Source organism: Ambystoma mexicanum, chromosome 5q (assembly GCF_040938575.1).
Source record: "Ambystoma mexicanum isolate Mex_15411 chromosome 5q, UKY_AmexF1_1, whole genome shotgun sequence".
Taxonomy (NCBI): Eukaryota; Metazoa; Chordata; class Amphibia; order Caudata; family Ambystomatidae; genus Ambystoma; species Ambystoma mexicanum.
In genome coordinates, this window is record NC_090933.1 from 206733793 (window position 1) to 206751320 (window position 17528).

Genomic DNA, 17528 nt, shown 5'->3' on the forward strand with positions numbered 1-17528 from the left:
TTAAAAATAGCGTATGACCAAAGGAAACAAAAAGATGAGTGGGTCTAAAGGGAGATAATGAATGGGACCCAGAGACAAGGGCAGATTCATGCTAAGGGGGAATTTCAGTGGGACTGGTCGTCCCTCCTGGTTTTCCCTTTAGTGCCCAGAGTACCCACCCCATGACGCCCAATGCTGCATCAGCAGCAGCCTGCTCTCATGCTAGTTGTGCATATTCCCTAGCCTCTTTCCAAGCTGCCTGCACCTTCACATGCAATGTCATCCTAGGCTTATGGGCTAGCTCCTACTCTCACAGTATGTCTACATATAGCCTAGTCTGACTTATTGACGAATAAGTCCACCCCAAAATTCATCAGCCTCAAAAAGATAGGACTCTGGTGGAGTGTCAATAGCCATCATTCCATGAGACCAACCCCAGCCACCATGCCACAGACTACATTTGCTGCATATGGTGTGTCTGTCCCTAGAGCACATTACTCTGTCCACATGTTCTCCACTGACTTTGACAGGGAAATGTGTTTCCAGTGTGCACAGTTGGATGCAATTGAGTCATCTACGGGGTGGCTGTGTGATGGCATATACTTGGTGCATAGGTGATGTTCGAGGGGGGTACAGACTGGAGGAATGCCTGAGGGTGTGCTCCCCACTCTAAGATCGGCCATTATGAAAAGAAATGCTGGACTCTGGTCAAATTAGCTATTCCAGAGGAACCACTTGTAAGAATGGCATTAGAACGTTCTAAACACCTTAAGCAACATCTCACACATGCCCAATTCCAAAAGCAATCTATGAGAACCTCACTATGGAACCTGAGACAGACCATGGGACATCATCTGTATGGCACTTGCACAGTGTGCAGATTTACACGGAAAATCAATACCTCCACAGTGGAATATAGACCATGGACTTTTAAACAGTTCACCAACTGCAAACCACCTAATGGAGTTTACCTCATACAGTGTCCTTGCGGCATGAAACCTATCGGCCAACCATCTAGACTGGTAAACAGAATAGGGGAGCATCGCTCCCGCATAAGATGCAAGACACAGACGGCACCACTTGTATCACACTATATAAGCCTCCAGCAGACACCCGGTGACATAGTCTGGTGGATTATAGATACAGTGAGAAACTCTGCCAACAATACCAGGGCACTCCTACACAAGGAGTTCTGGTGGATCCACAAATTGGGAACCCATCTGACAGGACTCAATGAGGAACTACCTTTCTCATGATCATGTTTATGTTTATGTTTATACATTTGTAATGTGCTCCCGGTACCGGAGGGCTTATTGGCTCAGACAAAAAAAACACAACACATGACAAAAAAAAAACACATGGCCTAGAAACTGGTACATACTGACAGGCGGCTAATTTAGCAGAATCTAAGAGAAAAGAAAGGTCTTCAATTTGGAGCATATTACACTTAGACATTCAAAGTGATGATCTAAGGCTACATCAAGGCTACAGCTACTACGGCATGCCTCGCTGGTTGCTGAGTAATGTGACAGAAAGTCCTCACATCACATGCGCAGTGCCTATGCTGCCATGGGAAACGTGAACTACTGTGTAATCAAAAGGACACGCATGCGCACAGTGGCAGTGCCTGCCAATTGAGACTTATGCCGCGACCGCAAAGATGCACCTGTAGAGATAATTAAATACAGTAAGTTTAACCATGTGGATTAAAAGATGGCAAGTGGCAGATAGCTAAAACAGCCTGAAGCACTGATACACATTTTGTCCATTTAATCTCTTCACAGCTTCACATCCACATGAAGTGTGAAGACATTACATTAAGAAGGGAACACTATTAAATACAAAGGAGTTGTTGGGTATTTTGTGTAGATTTGGGACCTAGCGGTATTTTCTTACTGCCAAAACCAAAATAATTTAGTAATAACCACTCCTTGTATTTAGATTGGGTTTGGTATTATAGTGGTATAGTGGCTATGCATTATTTCAGTACACAGGTACATTTGGTTGGTATACATTTCGTTGTGGTATAGTGGTGAGCATAATTTCTTTGTTTTATTTGTGGCCCCAACGTACAAAACCCCTACATTATCTACATTATTCAATAACACCACATTTTCACATGGAGTGCCACTTATGGCTGTTATCACTGATTTATCTACACCAGTGAGCTATGCTTCTATTAAGTATTAACAATAATATGTGGTGTTATCACTAATTTATTTACATTAGTGAGACTATGTTTCCAGAGGCCTCTCTCTGCTGATTCATATACGCCCAGCAGACTATTGTATTATATTCCACTCAGAAGACACACACATACATATACACTGAGTGGAACCACACACACAGCTATTTATAATTGCTCATAACATTACTTTATCTACATAGGCAGTTTGGCACATATATTACCTAATAACCTCCCCTTTTATTATGTGATATGGGCTAAATGCACCAGAGAAATACAGAAGCAAATAAAAACCTTTACACAGGTTGTGTTTTATACCAGTTTAATTTCAAAATCATACATTACCAGCTTTGTGAGGCAGTCTTTTCTAGAATAAACAGAAGAAAAACAATTGCAAAAATACAAGGCATTTCATTAAATTCTTTGCAACAATAAAAAGAACAGTACATCAATTGACTTGCATTTAGTTGGCAACATTAGAATGTGGTATTTAAACACAGTGATTCCCCAATAGTGACTATCGCTACACTGCCTGCCTAATAATAAATCATTTGTCCGTCACAGCAAACTCACTCCATTCGTATATTTACCAGCTATTTGTAGCTCTCCCACACACAATCTCCTGGCTTGTCGCCTCCGAGAAATGGCTCAGGGTTTTCTTTTTAAAGCACCCAGCGAGAACATGCAGTTATAATCAATCTGCAATCTTCTGTTCTCAAGCCGGTGCTAATTGACTGGACACCCCAGTCTCCGAAGGTCAGCAGTGCACTGGAACAATGCCTCCCAGCAGCCCAGCCAGCAACTCCAGCCAAGTCTTCACTGAAGCTCTGCAAAATGTCCACTAACTCTCCTTCTCCCCGAGCTGCTTCCAGAAACCTCTGTCACAACCCTTAAAAGGACGTGTACCCAATCAAAGTCCACAATAATCTATCCTCCTTCCTCAACAATGGCTTGGCTTATACAGTTTAGAAACTGTATCTACTCATTTCCTGGCATGCAGATTTTGCATCCAGCTAACACAGTGAACAGAGAAAGAAAAAAAAATGAATCCAAGTGCACGTTTAAAATGACTTTCAGAGCCTGTCTTTTCTACCTATTTTTCACATGGAGATCACATTATGATGTTATTTGATTAGTATTAGAGATTAGTATTTGTTAGCTAAGTTAATCAAGTATCTAATGTGTCTCCTGTAATTGAGACATGGGCCCTCATTATGACCCTGGCGGATTTTTTCCGCCATGGCGTAAAGTCCGTTTACGCCATGGCGGATGGTGGACTTACCGCCCCATTCCGAGGTCGGCGGGGCGGTAAGTCCCCATTGACCCATTTACCCTTCCCCATTCCCATTTCGGCCCCATAGGGTATAATGGGAGTGGGGAAGGAGTTAATTACGCCACCGTAAATTACGGTGGCGTAATTAACACCAAGGTCCCATAGCGCCATGGATTTTTACGCCCGCAAAAAGCGGGCGGAAAAATGACCATGGCGCTCTGGGAACTCGGAATTGGCGGTAAGGGGTCGGCGCAGCTAACGCTAGCGTAAACCCCTTACCGCCAGGGTCCTAATGAGGGCCATTTTCAATTGAGAAAAAAAATGGTGTTCTTTTAAACTAAGTATTGAAAAATGGAAAAAAAAATTATGTTCATAGATAGCCTCTCTTCATATACCTGTCCATATGTTACCCTGGCAACACATGACTTGCTGTACCACCTTACAGCTATAATGTGATCCCATGCAGTGGCGCTGCTCTCCAAAACACGCTAAATTACACTCCATATCCCCTCCTTTTTCTGAGAATTTGGCAGTGGTCCAAGCCACAATTGGAAGAAACTCAAACATGCTCCCTTTCTTCTTTTAAAATGTAGCAATCCAACAAAATGAATATTCATATGTGAAAAATGAAAATTGAAAAATCACTGTTCAATCATCATAATCTCAAAATTCACCTCTGAGTCCATCAGTTCTTATAAAATATTTTACATATTTCTTCTCAATGGAAGTGTCCATAGTCCAGTGTCTTACTTTTGTACTGGAAGTCAATCACAAAACAATAAAATAAAACAAATATTTAAAATAAAGAATTAACATAACAGATTAAAATAATTAATTAAAATAATAAATACGTGGAACTCCATACTCCAGGACACTTGTCTGCCTCTGACATGTCCCGACCAGCGATGTCACATCATTTGGTTCATTCGGGTCCTCTTTCATCCTGGCACTCTTGGATCCTTTTTCCATAGGAGTCATCTCTTTTTGGCATTCCGGTTACTTGTCTCCACCTCCACCCCGAGGCAGGCATCATTTGATCTTCATCCAGGGGACTCCAGGACTCATCATCTCCCGTGTCCTCCGGTCCCGTAACTTCCAAGCCAAAATGTGTTAATATTCTAAATCAAATAGAAAAGAAACAGATTAAGTACATAGCACAATACTACCTTTACCCTTTTGCCAAAAATAAAATTATATATATATCCATGCACTTCATATATCATTTTGCCCTCTTCCTCTCGCTTTCTGAAATTAAGCACATGTTAAAGAGAAAACAAACATACATAAAATAGCATTCCACATTTAATACATTTTAATTTTGCAAACCAACTCCATTAATTTCAGCTTCCAATATTTTTTTTAAATATATATATATATATATATATACATATATCACAGTATTTATGTTCCATTATAATAATCAACCATCTTTATTTAACTTCTCTGCCACTGCCTTCTGACTAGACCCATTTACCTTACCTTTTTATGTTCAAGGGACTTTATCTGTTTCTACACGCTCAAGTTGTTTAATCTCATGTCTGGGGTGGCATGGTTTAATTTGATTCACATGAACAAACTGTTCTGTTGCTGTTTCACCTTCAGTCTTCAAAATTTTATAAACCACAGGAGAGATCTTATCTACAATTCGGAATGGCCCCTGCCAGGCTGACAAAAATGTGGAATTCTTCTGTCTACTTTTTCCAAAATGAAATTTGTATATCTGATCCCCCACACAATACTCTTTCACTGATGTCTTTTTATCATAATATGACTTTGCACTGTCAGCAGCTCTTTCTAGATTTTGCTGTACAAAAGCAAATGCATGTTGTAAATGCTTCCTCAGTTCATCAATGTATTCATGAACTGTAGATGCGCTTACAAGTGTCTGCTCATGTGTTCTGTATAGTAGGTGTTGTGGTAATACCATTTTCCTACCTGTCAAAACCTCACGTGGACTAACACCTGTTGCTTGGGCAGAAGTTGATCTGATTGCCATTAAAACCAAAGGTAAACGTAAATCACAGCTGGAACCTGCTTCTGCTACACATTTCTTTAATATGTCCACAACAGACCTATTACAGCGTTCAACCCCCCTGAAGAAGCCGCCCGATATGCAATATGTAATTTTCTTTTCACACCCAGTATTTGCCATACCTTACTCATTAGAGCACTTGTGAAATGACTTCCTCTGTCTGATTCTATTCTTTGTGGCAACCCAAACCTTGAAAACACATGATTCACCAGTAATGTGGCTGCTGTTTGCGCACTACAATATGGTGCGGGCATACACTCAATCCATTTCGACATCAAACACACCACACTTAATATATAACAGTTCCCCCTGCTCAACCTCTTTACAGGCCCTGCATAGTTTATTTGCAAATCTGACCATGGAAGAGTTAGGCCTCTTTTCATTAATGGAGCTCTATGCATTGGTGAAGCAGGTTTAAATTGGGCGCATACTAGACATCCTCTAGTATATAACTCCACATCATGGGACATATGTGGCCAGTAAGCATACTCTTTTAGTATTTCCAATGTTTTTTGTGAACCTCTGTGGCCTGCAGTTATTGCATCATGTGCATGGTGTAGCATTAGCCCTCTGAATGAAAGGGGTACCACCCACTGTATCTGTCCTGTTATGGACTCTCTAATCATGAGTCCATCCTGTAGTCTAATTCTTTTTTTACTCTTTAATAGCACCCTCAACTCTTCTTTTCCCATACAATCATTTTCTGTTAAAGGGTTTCGTTTAGGATCTATCAAATGATTATAATATATTCCCAAAATTAGATCATCCTTTTGTGCCTCAATCAGATCTTGGTCTGGTGTATCATAACTCCATTGTGCTACTGGTTGATCTACCTCCTTTGGTGCTTTAGAACGTGTTACTGCATCAATTTGTATTTCACCAAGTAAATGTTCAATAGGTAGCAATTCTCCCATCACAGCCCCAATTTTAGCCAGGTGATCTGCCTTATCATTCCCCTCCTTATCTTCTCCTGGAGTTTCTAGATGCCCACACATTTTCCTCCAGTATATTGCTAAGTCATTCTCTGACGCCAATTTGTCTATGGCTTGTATCATTTTTCCATGTTTAAGTGGCTTTTTGTTGTATGTAATCATGCCTCTCGTTTTCCAGCCAGGTAAATATTCCACAAAGCTATTTCGTGCATAGTCAGAATCAGTCACCAGGACAATTTCACTGAATTTATTATCAACCGCAGTAGCAATTGCTTTATAAATGGCTGCCAATTCCGCTACTTGACTGCTCCTAGCTCCAATTCTCATCCCTATACTAGGGACGCCTTCACATTTCAACCAGACATTTCCTATTCCTGACACTAATTGTTTATTACTGTCATTTTCAATGTGAAACGCACAACCATCAACATATACAGTTGGCAATTCCTTGCATGTCTTTTCATCAAAAGCTTTGTGTGGTGATTGTTCAAATTCCTGTAAATTAGGTTCCACTTCCATTTCGTTTGATACTTGTTCAGCTGCACAGTCATGTAAATCTGCTAAACCTTGAGCAATTGGGCTTTTTTTATTTAGGCCATATCTCACTTCTACAGGAAAACCCTGTAATGCCAGCGTCCATGAAGTGATTCTGGACTGTGCTAGATTACCTGACCTAATTCTTTTACTCTCTAAAAACTGCAAAGGTTGATGATTTGTCTCAATAATCACCTTTTCTCCCTGAACAATGGGGCGGAAATGCTGTAGCGCCCACACAGTGGTGAATAGGGCCTTTTCACATTCATTGAATTTAATTTCAACTTGGGAAAACGCCTTAATTGCATAGGCAATGGTTTTGTGATTCAAATCATGTTTTTGTGATAACACTGCTGACATATAATGTTCAGAGAGACCTATTTCTATAAAGAAAAACCTTTCCTTTATGGGATATGCTAAACATGGTGCCTTTACAAGACATTCCTTTACTTTAGCCACTGCCTCAGACTGCTCGTTTTCCCATTTCCATGGTGTATTCAGCTTTAACAGCTTAGTTAATGGTTGAGTCATTTCAGCATAATTTTCAATGAACTTTCTGTTATAGCCTGTCATTCCTAATAAACTTTTTACCCCTTTCACATTTTTAGGGTCTTTTAGTTTTTGTATGGCCTCTATTTTTTTCTTTTGTGGATTTAGTCCATGTTCAGTCACTTCATGGCCTAGAAAGTTCACTTTTTTCTTGCACCATTGTGCTTTATGTAAAGATACGTTGGCGCCTGCTTTCTGCAATTGGCCAAGCACATGTCTTATTTCATCAAAATGGCCTTTCAAGCTTTCATTTTTATCAGCACATCATCCACATAAACTATGGTTCCTCTTTCTGCTGCATCAGGTATAGCTTTTCTCAAAAATATGCCAAATTCACTCCCACTATTGACGTACCCGAATGGAGTTCTAACCCATGCGTACTGAGTCTTATCAAATGAAAATGAAAATAAATTCTGTATCTCCTCTGCCAATGGCACGCACCAATATCCACAGGTGAGATCAAATGTGGTAAATACTTTTGAACCATGTACCTGAGCTAATCCCTGATCAATGAATGGCAGTGGCCATCTGGATACTGGTACTCTTTTATTTAACTCCCTCAAATCTGCACACAGTCGCCAGTGACCATTTGGCTTCAACACACCTAAAATAGGTGTATTGGATGTGCTATGAATGGGCCTGATGATTCCCCGCGACTCCAAATTTTTAATAATCTCTGCCAATGACTCTAAACATGCCAGTGGTAATCTATATTGACGCACAAATATTGGACTTCTGTTACACCCTTCCGGTAGCGTGGCCACATGTAAATCAGTTAGCCCACAATCATAAGCATCTTTTGCAAATACATCTTTAAACTCCATACACATCTTCCTCAGTTCGTTTCTATCCTCATTGTTGTCACATGCATCCGCTAATAAAATCTGCTCCTCTACCATTTTGGAGAATTCAGGAAAATGTTCTGGCAGGGGAATCTCTGCGCTTTCCTCTAATTGTGTGGCTGTGTCTCTTTGTAAAGCTGCCACTTTTAAATGTTTTGGCATATCAGCTTCCACTTCAATGGGCTGATTTTCTATTTCATTTTCATTCAAGTTAAATGTTATGCAATCCTCTTGATGACAGCACACTGTCTCGCTTGAATCAGAAGGATACACAGAATGAATTTTAAATATCCCTTTGGGCTGAGAGTCCAGGTATTCTGGCATTCACCCTTAGCATCTACATACTTTTCAGGGATATTTCCAATCACCATGTTATTTAGATCTGCTGTGTAATGTGATTTTTGTATGGCCATTCCTAATGGGGAGTGTTCCTCTAAATGAATATCCTGACAACCTTTATTATTCACCATAATTTTTACAGACCCTTCACCCACATCTACCAATGGAATGTATTCATAATCCAGGCCTTGCTGTTTTATGGATTCATCCAGACATACAAATGCATCAGAATCTTTCATCTGCTGTCCATTTTTGCATTTCAGTGTTATTGCAAACTGCTTTGTTAATGCAGGGATAATAGTATCTTTCCACATTTGTAATTCAATTGCATAAGGGACCAGCTGGGCGCATTGATAAGCCCTTCTTTTGTCTTCAAATTCAGGTGCCGGCCCACCTAGGCGTGACCATATCTTTTGATTAACAAAATCTAACACCATACACATTCTGTGCATGATATCATTGCCCATGTAAAAGTCATTTTGTGTTCCCCTCAGTATCCAAACATTATGGTAAATTGTCTTTTGTCCAATGCCAATTTTCAGCATGCATCTAACTGCAATTCGGTTTTCAAAGTCTGGATCGTCCAAACCAGAGACATACTGGTTTTTAAACCTAAATTTCAGGATCTCCTCCCTTTCCATTATTTTTTGCAACAATTTCTCATTAATGAAGCTCCTTTCCTGTTCAAGCGCTAAAGTCGCTTTTATTGTTTTAGAATAGTCATTTATCCCAACATGAACCCATGGTTGCTCATCTTCCATGTGTATTTCAGCAAGAGTGGTGATGTGTTTTTCTGAACCTGCTCTAGGAGCAGTATTCTGTTTGCATGTCTTCTCTTTTAAATACAAACATAAGGTGTGCTCATCTATGGCAGTTTGCCATTCTTTCCTTGGGTCTAAGTATATTTTTACAGGTAATTTTTCATTTTCACTCTGCATTTTGTCTTGACACATTAATATAACAGTGACGCTAGGTATGCAACTATTCTGGAGATACACCTCCACTGCATCATTTGTTTTGGCAACGGTGTGACATTCATTTATATTGCTGTTTTGTGATTTTAGTTTCTTAGGTCTCAATGGTTTTTTAGTTAAGGACCACAGTACTCCATTCACCCCATCTATGAGAGGAGACAATCTTTTTAGGCAATCTGTTCCCATCAGAAATGGTATTTCACAAATGGATGTGACCAATACCTCCTGTTTCATTCTGTGTTTACCTATCTTTATGTCAACCTCGGTGACGCCTATAATATGCACCTCCTCCCCATTAAAATTATGCACTGGACCTTGATTTTCCTTCACTGTGACCTGATTCTGCGGGGATCTGTCTTCATTGATACTCTTTACCAATTATTTAGACATAATTGTGGCCTGTGCACCAGTGTCAATCATTGCAAATGTATTGCATTTTTCTTCTACAGTGATGGGAGCATAATACCTGTCCTCATCTTCCTCCAACACACATAAGAAGTGAGAATTCTTACTGATTTCAGGGCTCACCTTTCTCAGGCCTTTTTCACTTTTGGCTAAGCGCATTGGTAAATGGAAAGACATTTTTCCCTCCTTTTTGCCCATTCCTGTGTGAGAGACTTTATTCATTTCCCCATGTTCAGAGGTTTTTTGGAGTGTGGCCACCGTTCGCCCATCGATCCAGGTATCATCAGAGGTCACACTACAACCCTCCAACTGAACATGTGTAACAACATCACTTGGCAATTTGCCATTGTCTAATTCTGTGCATTTGTGATTATTCAGTATGGTACCAGCCCTTTTAACCTCTTCAAAAATATGTGACTCAAAGAATTCTTCAGGTGATTGACCTGTACCCTCCTTTTGAGCATTTCTTTTTCCTGCCTGTGTTTGGGCATTGTTTCGATTGCCCAGGGAAGTAGTTATAGCATCGCCACTTACTCTCGGTTCACTGGTATTCCCCATGCATGAGTCATTTTTCTTAAATCTGTCTCTTTATTCTTTTGGAATTTCAGGTGTTTCTTTTTCATTTGTTCAAATCTCCAATGTTTGATTTAGCTCTAGGTTAAACCGTACCTCTCTTTTAGAAGTATTTGTACTTTCTGTTACATGTTCATTTACTGGTACTTTCACTTTTAAATCATTAGGCATCTCAGAGTCATTATACAAAATTACATCAGAGCAATCTGTCTTTTTGGCACTGCAGGTATCATAAGTACTTAGTCACTTTTCAGAAGCCACCCCTCCTTGGATGGCTGTTTTTGCGCTGTACAGAGCTTTCCTATTTGTTCAGCTAACATTTTCACTTGGACCTCGAGGCACTGGAACCTTTCCATCTCTCTAGAATCCTCTCTCTGTGGCCTAGATCGATATTGGTTGTTTTCCCCCTGATTGGATCTATTCTGATACCTCTCAGGTGAGTGATTTCTATTGGGCTGGTTCCTGAACTTTTGATTCATTTGTGTAGGAGAGCGGGGTGCGCCCATCCTTTGGTTGTAGTCCCCTGGTGGGGGATCATTATACTGACGTGGAGTGTAGTTCATGTTCTGCCTCATGTCCTGTCTCTCACGTTGTGGGTACTGGCCCCTATGTTGATTCCCATTATCAGCAAATCGATCCACATATCGGGGTCTATCCTGATTACCATATATCATGGTATTGGGGTCAAATCTGCTCTGTGTCCCCAATGTCTGATAGGGACCATCATTTCTTTGTTCCTGATTTTGTCTCTGGTTATTGTTCATACCTGACATTTCAGGCCGATAACCTGCCCGGGGCCTATCCCCATAGTACCTGGGGCTGATGTAGCTCTCCTTATTACTAGGACCATATGATTGAAACATTGGTATAGGGTGTGATGACCTTTGTTGATTACCCCTTTGTTCAGGTGCCAAATTATTTTCACTTGGACTTTGAGCAGACTCAAGGGACATTTTGGCTGACCTGATTTCCATCACTGTTGCTGAGGGTTCTTTAGATTTAGGTCTAGTATCTTTCATTTTATCACTTTCTCTACCCTGACAATAGAATACCTCATACAGTTTTGTGCTTTGGTGTACAATCCATTCAAGGGACTTGTCACAGTCAAATTCACGGACCAATTGGGATATGATGTCTTTCTGTAGCCCATAGAAGTAGGCAGTTTTAAACTCATTGGAATTGGGGTCAAAAGATACATCAAAGCAAGAAAATGCTCTTTTTAAGTCTTGTAAAAACTGGCGAGGGGATGTATTAGGCCCAGCAGCGATTGTGTAAGCAACTTTCTTTACCTCCTGCAATGACTGGAAAGGAGAAAAAAATGACGCCTAATCTCTTTTTCAAACTCTGCCCCTGTCATATTCTGCTGTTCATTCAATCCCCTTATGATACTGGCCGTCGGAGCATCTAAAGTTAAATGAAAATACTGCCTGTACTGTTCCTTAGGTATCTGGAGGGCTTTAAAAATGTCATGAACCTCTTCTAAGTGATCCTCTATGCAGCATTCCCCTCCTTTTTTAAATGGTTTGATCAGGGCTTTGATGGATTTAATTATCTTTATGGGGCTACTCTCTGTCATGCATGGACTTGCACTACTTTGTGATTCAATCCTGGTTTCAGATGTATGGGATTGGTGGCGGCCCCCACTGTGTGTGTCAAATCCACCAAGGGCGCTGCAACCAAGTTCAGTCACCGGCCCAGTCACTGGGGCACTAGCTCTTTGGGTGGAAATAGAATTCACCTCAATTCCATTGAATGTGGTGCCCTGCCGCCTCTCCTGGGAGTTGGGAATGCACATTTGCTGTTCCAAGTCCTTACACTTTTTAAGGAGTCTGTCTGCTTCGTTTTGCAAATAGTTGTTTTCATCACTCATTTTATTAATTACCTCCTGCATGTCGCACATTTGCATTTGGCATTCATTAAATTCTTTATTTCTCTTGTCCCTTTCTTGAAGCATTTTAACCAATTCTTGTTCTGCATTTTGGAGGTCACTTTCTTTTTCAAAATGTTCTTTTTGTAAAACTTGCATTTCTGAAACCATCTCATCTTTATCTTGTCTAATGTGGTCCACCAATGCTTTTAAGTGTACCAATTCTTGCTCACTGTCTTCAAACTGTTTCTTGCTTTTGGACAATTGAATATCAAAATCTCTGCATTTTAACTGCATATCTTTTTGACATACATCCAATTCCGCTCTTAACGTTTCCTCTTTCTTACTTGCCCCATCTAAGTCAGTCTTTAACCTGTTAATTAGCTGGGTATCATTTTCCAGCATTCGCAGGAACCTATTCAAAATAAACCAGATCTTGGCGCATAGCCGTATCAAACAGTCTTTCTCTGCATTTTTATCGGCTGCATTTAATAACCTTAGAAGGCAGACCTGAATTATGCTGCCTTCTGCAAAAATATTGTCTAGTTTTTCTTTCTGCACCTCACCATGAATGCGGTCATGCCATTCTGAGGTACTGTTCGATGACCACGTCCCATGTGCAAATAATTTTGCCTCTAAATATTGCACTAGGTCTGAGAATGTGGCTTCCCTTTGAGACATTCTGAAATTCGTTTTTTAGTGACACACTGCTATTATAAAATGGGTTTCCTTTAATGTACAGATGGCGGTGTGAGACACACTTGCCACGCCCAGTAGGTGCTCTATGATCACTTTCCCGGCCTGCAACGAACCATAAATATGTTGGGTATTTTGTGTAGATTTGGGACCTAGCAGTATTTTCTTACCGCCAAAAACAAAATAATTTAGTAATAACCACTCCTTGTATTTAGATTGGGTTTGGTATTATAGTGGTATAGTGGCTATGCATTATTTCAGTACACAGGTACATTTGGTTGGTATACATTTCGTTGTGATATAGTGGTGAGCATAATTTCTTTGTTTTATTTGTGGCCCCAACGTACAAAACCCCTTTCTTTTGTTTAGTCTGTTCTTGTGATCTCTAGAGGCCTCAGGCTTCTACATTATTCAATAACACCACATTTTCATATGGAGTGCCAGTTATGGCTGTTATCACTGATTTATATACACCACTGAGCTATGCTTCTATAAAGTATTCACAATAACATGTGGTGTTATCACTAATTTATTTACATTAGTGAGACTATGTTTCCAGAGGCTTCTCTCTGCTGATTCATATACGCCCAGCAGACTATTGTATTATATTCCACTCAGAAGACAAACACATAGATATACACTGAGTGGAACCACACACACAGCTATTTATAATTGCTCATAACATTACTTTATCTACATAGGCAGTTTGGCACATATATTACCTAATAACCTCCCCTTTTATTATGTGATATGGGCTAAATGCACCAGAGAAAGACAGAAGCAAAAAAAACCTTTACACAGGTTGTGATTTATACCAGTTTAATTTCAAAATGATACATTACCAGCTTTGCGAGACAGTCTTTTCTAGAATAAACAGAAGAGAAACAATTGCAAAAATACAAGGCATTTCATTAAATTCTTTGCAACAATAAAAAGAACAGTACATCAATTGACTTGCATTTAGATGGCAACATTAGAATGTGGCATTTAAACACGGTGATTCCCCAATAGTGACTATCGCTACACTGCCTGCCTTATAATAAATCATTTGTCCGTCACAGCAAACTCACTCCATTTGTATATTTACCAGCTATTTGTAGCTCTCCCACACGCAATCTCCTGGCTTGTTGCCTCAGAGAAATGGCTCAGGGTTTTCTTTTTAAAGCACCCAGCGAGAGCATGCAGTTCCAATCAATCTGCAATCTTCTGTTCTCAAGCCGGTGCTAATTGACTGGACACCCCAGTCTCCGAAGGTCAGCAGTGCACTGGAACAACGCCTCCCAGCAGCCCAGCCAGCAAATCCAGCCAAGTCTTCACTGAAGCTCTGCAAAATGTCCACTAACTCTCCTTCTCCCCGAGCTGCTTCAAGAAACCTCTGTCACAACCCTTAAAATGATGTGTACCCAATCAAAGTCCACAATAATCTATCCTCCTTCTTCAACAATGGCTTGGCTTATACAGTTTAGAAACTGTATCTACTCATTTCCTGGCATGCAGAATTGCATCCAGCTAACACAGTGAACAGAGAAAGAAAAAAAAAATGAATCCAAGTGCACGTTTAAAATGACTTTCAGAGCCTGTCTTTTCTACCTCATGTTCACATGGAGATCACATTATGATGTTATTTGATTAGTATTAGTGATTAGTATGTAGCTAAGTTAATTAATCAAGTATCTAATGTGTCTCCTGTAATTGAGGCATTTTCAATTGAGAAAAAAAATTGTGTTCTTTTAAACTAAGTATTGAAAAATGGGAAAACAATGATGTTCATAGATAGCCTGTCTTCATATACCTGTCCATATGTTACCCTGGCAACACATGACTTGCTGTACCACCTTACAGCTATAATGTGATCCCATGCAGTGGCGCTGCTCTCCAAAACATGCTAAATTACACTACAGAGTAAAACACATTGGACTCTGTATCGTGGATCCACAGAGAAACAGGTAAACAATTTCCAGGGGGTCATTAGGACCATAACATGAGGTATGTACATACATATATTTGCATTTAATGGACCAGCCCCTACAGTACATGTACCTCTATCTCTGCAGAATAGATGCCAGGCAGCCAAGGCTGCACTCTAAAATGGGAAGACAGGCCTTCAAAACATTCAACCGTCCTACAGATCTTTGCAGTACCTATCAGCAATACTCAACAAAAAACCCACCAATAGGGTAAGACATTTGTGTTATAATGGGTACTGTGGGAAAACTGAAGCTACTCTCACATCTACTCCCCTAGGATCTTCTGTTCGGCTGGCCAGGGAAGGGCCATCACTTTGGATCCTTACCCTAGAGGTGGACAAGTGAGGGAGGATAACCTGAGTGGAGGCTCCTTGGGGTTTGGAAAGAGGGTGCCTGAAGGTGAGACATGGTAATCCCCTTCACTAACACTGACCTAGCTGAAGACCCCTCAGTCTTCATGGGATATTGTCAATCCATTCCCGTTTTTCCCTATAATCTCCCACCAAGTACTGAGAAGAGAAAGTGGCCACTAAGAGTAATGCACACTTCGAATGGCAAACACCACTCTGGTATTGGGACGAAGAAGAGTGGCCTGGTGGATCTAGTAATGAATATCAGGCATGTCACCTTTACAGGCTTATACAAGGTCAGGCAATTGAGTCTAGCCCTTTTCACCTGCAGCCTTTTAATATGTTAAAGAGTATAAAAGGTGGAGCCTAAAAGCAGACAGTGAGAGAGGGCAAAGAGACTGCCGTGTTGGTACCAGTCCGAGAAGCAGAGATGCCATCAACGAAGCCCAGGGATCTGCAGGAGGGACTTTGCAGGACTGGGAACCCTATGATTGTAAGGTAGGCAGCAGGTGCTGCTGTATAGCAGGAGAGGGAGAATAGCTGTCTATGTCCAAGCCCAGGTGCAGCTGGAGCTGCTGAACACTCTGGAGATGTGGACCGCATTTGGAGAGAGAGCAGATGTGCCGGAGTGCTTCTGGATGCATGCCCAGCAAATTGGCAAGTGCTTCAGGCTCAGGGAGAGCCACTGGGAGGAGCCGCAAGAGCCTGTAAGTGTCAGAAGACACTGAGGAGACCAGAGCGCTCAAAGGAACGTTGAAACAAATAACTATCTCTGCTATTGAGCAAATGCTACCCATATTGAATACTGCACTGAAAGAAAAACACTAATTGAGCAAATGCTACCTATAATGAATGCCGAATTGAAAGAAAGCTGCAAATTGCGTGAACTATGTTGTGCTGAATGGTGAATGAACTCTTTAATAGACTTGTCAACAAGCACTACTAATAAAGAGCAGTATGGACAGAATGAAAGGCATATGAAGGATTGAAGAGTTGGGATGAGCAGTATATGTGCAAAGGCAAGAAAGGCTTTCAATTAGAAATACATGCATGAGAAAGAGGCATAAGAATATTACAAGCCAAGAACTGAGATCAAAAGGTAGTACAAGGAATACAAATGTGGAAAGTGAAAGCACAAGACTGAATAGTCGACAAGAGGCCCAACAGCTTTGGGGAGGTTTATGGTTGTGTGACCTATGGTAGGTGGACCGTACAGTCCTATAACTGCACCTAGACCAGGAAGTCTGCCAATATATAGGGTTACTGGTTGCGTGAATAGTAATTGGTGGATCGTGTGGTCTAACAACTGCGCCTGGACTAGTAAACCCTTAACAGTGAAAAAGCTCCAACGATCTGTGAAACAATTGGTGAAGCAAACCTGTAAGAGGGTCAAACAGATCTAGTGTTTTCTTTTTTAACTTTGAGCAAGTAAAACCAATTTGAATGTTATGTTGAAGTCTTGGGGAAGAACACCCTCAAAGATAAACAAACAGAGATTTCTGTCTTGGATAAAGGAATCCCAGGACCTCTATTGTGTGAACTTTGCTACCGGAGAATGCTATCTTGGGGCAGGGAAACCCAGGATCTCTGTTTTGTGTGTACTACCTTTGAACGTGGGAAGGAAAATCCCAGTACCTTTGTTTTGTGTGAACCGTATTATGTTTGAACTTTGAGAAGAATTTCCAGACCTTCATTTTGTGGAAATGGTGGTACATTTGAACTTAATTTCAGAACTTATCCAACCCTATTTGAATTGAACCTTTATTGGAACTGTGTTGAACTTGAAACAAGGAACCTGAGCAGATCTCAAGCTGAAAGTAGCCCAGTCTTTAATTTTGAACACATATTTTCTTGAGAAGATTCTCACATTATGTTTTGTTATAGTTTTGAGGATAAGCATAGGTTTTGACACATTCAGACTTTCATTTTGTACTTACAGACAAAGACTTCCCTTACGTTTCTTTACGCACAGAAAATCCCTCTATAGTATAGGAGAAGTTAGGCCTTACAACATCCTGATCTTTAATACAT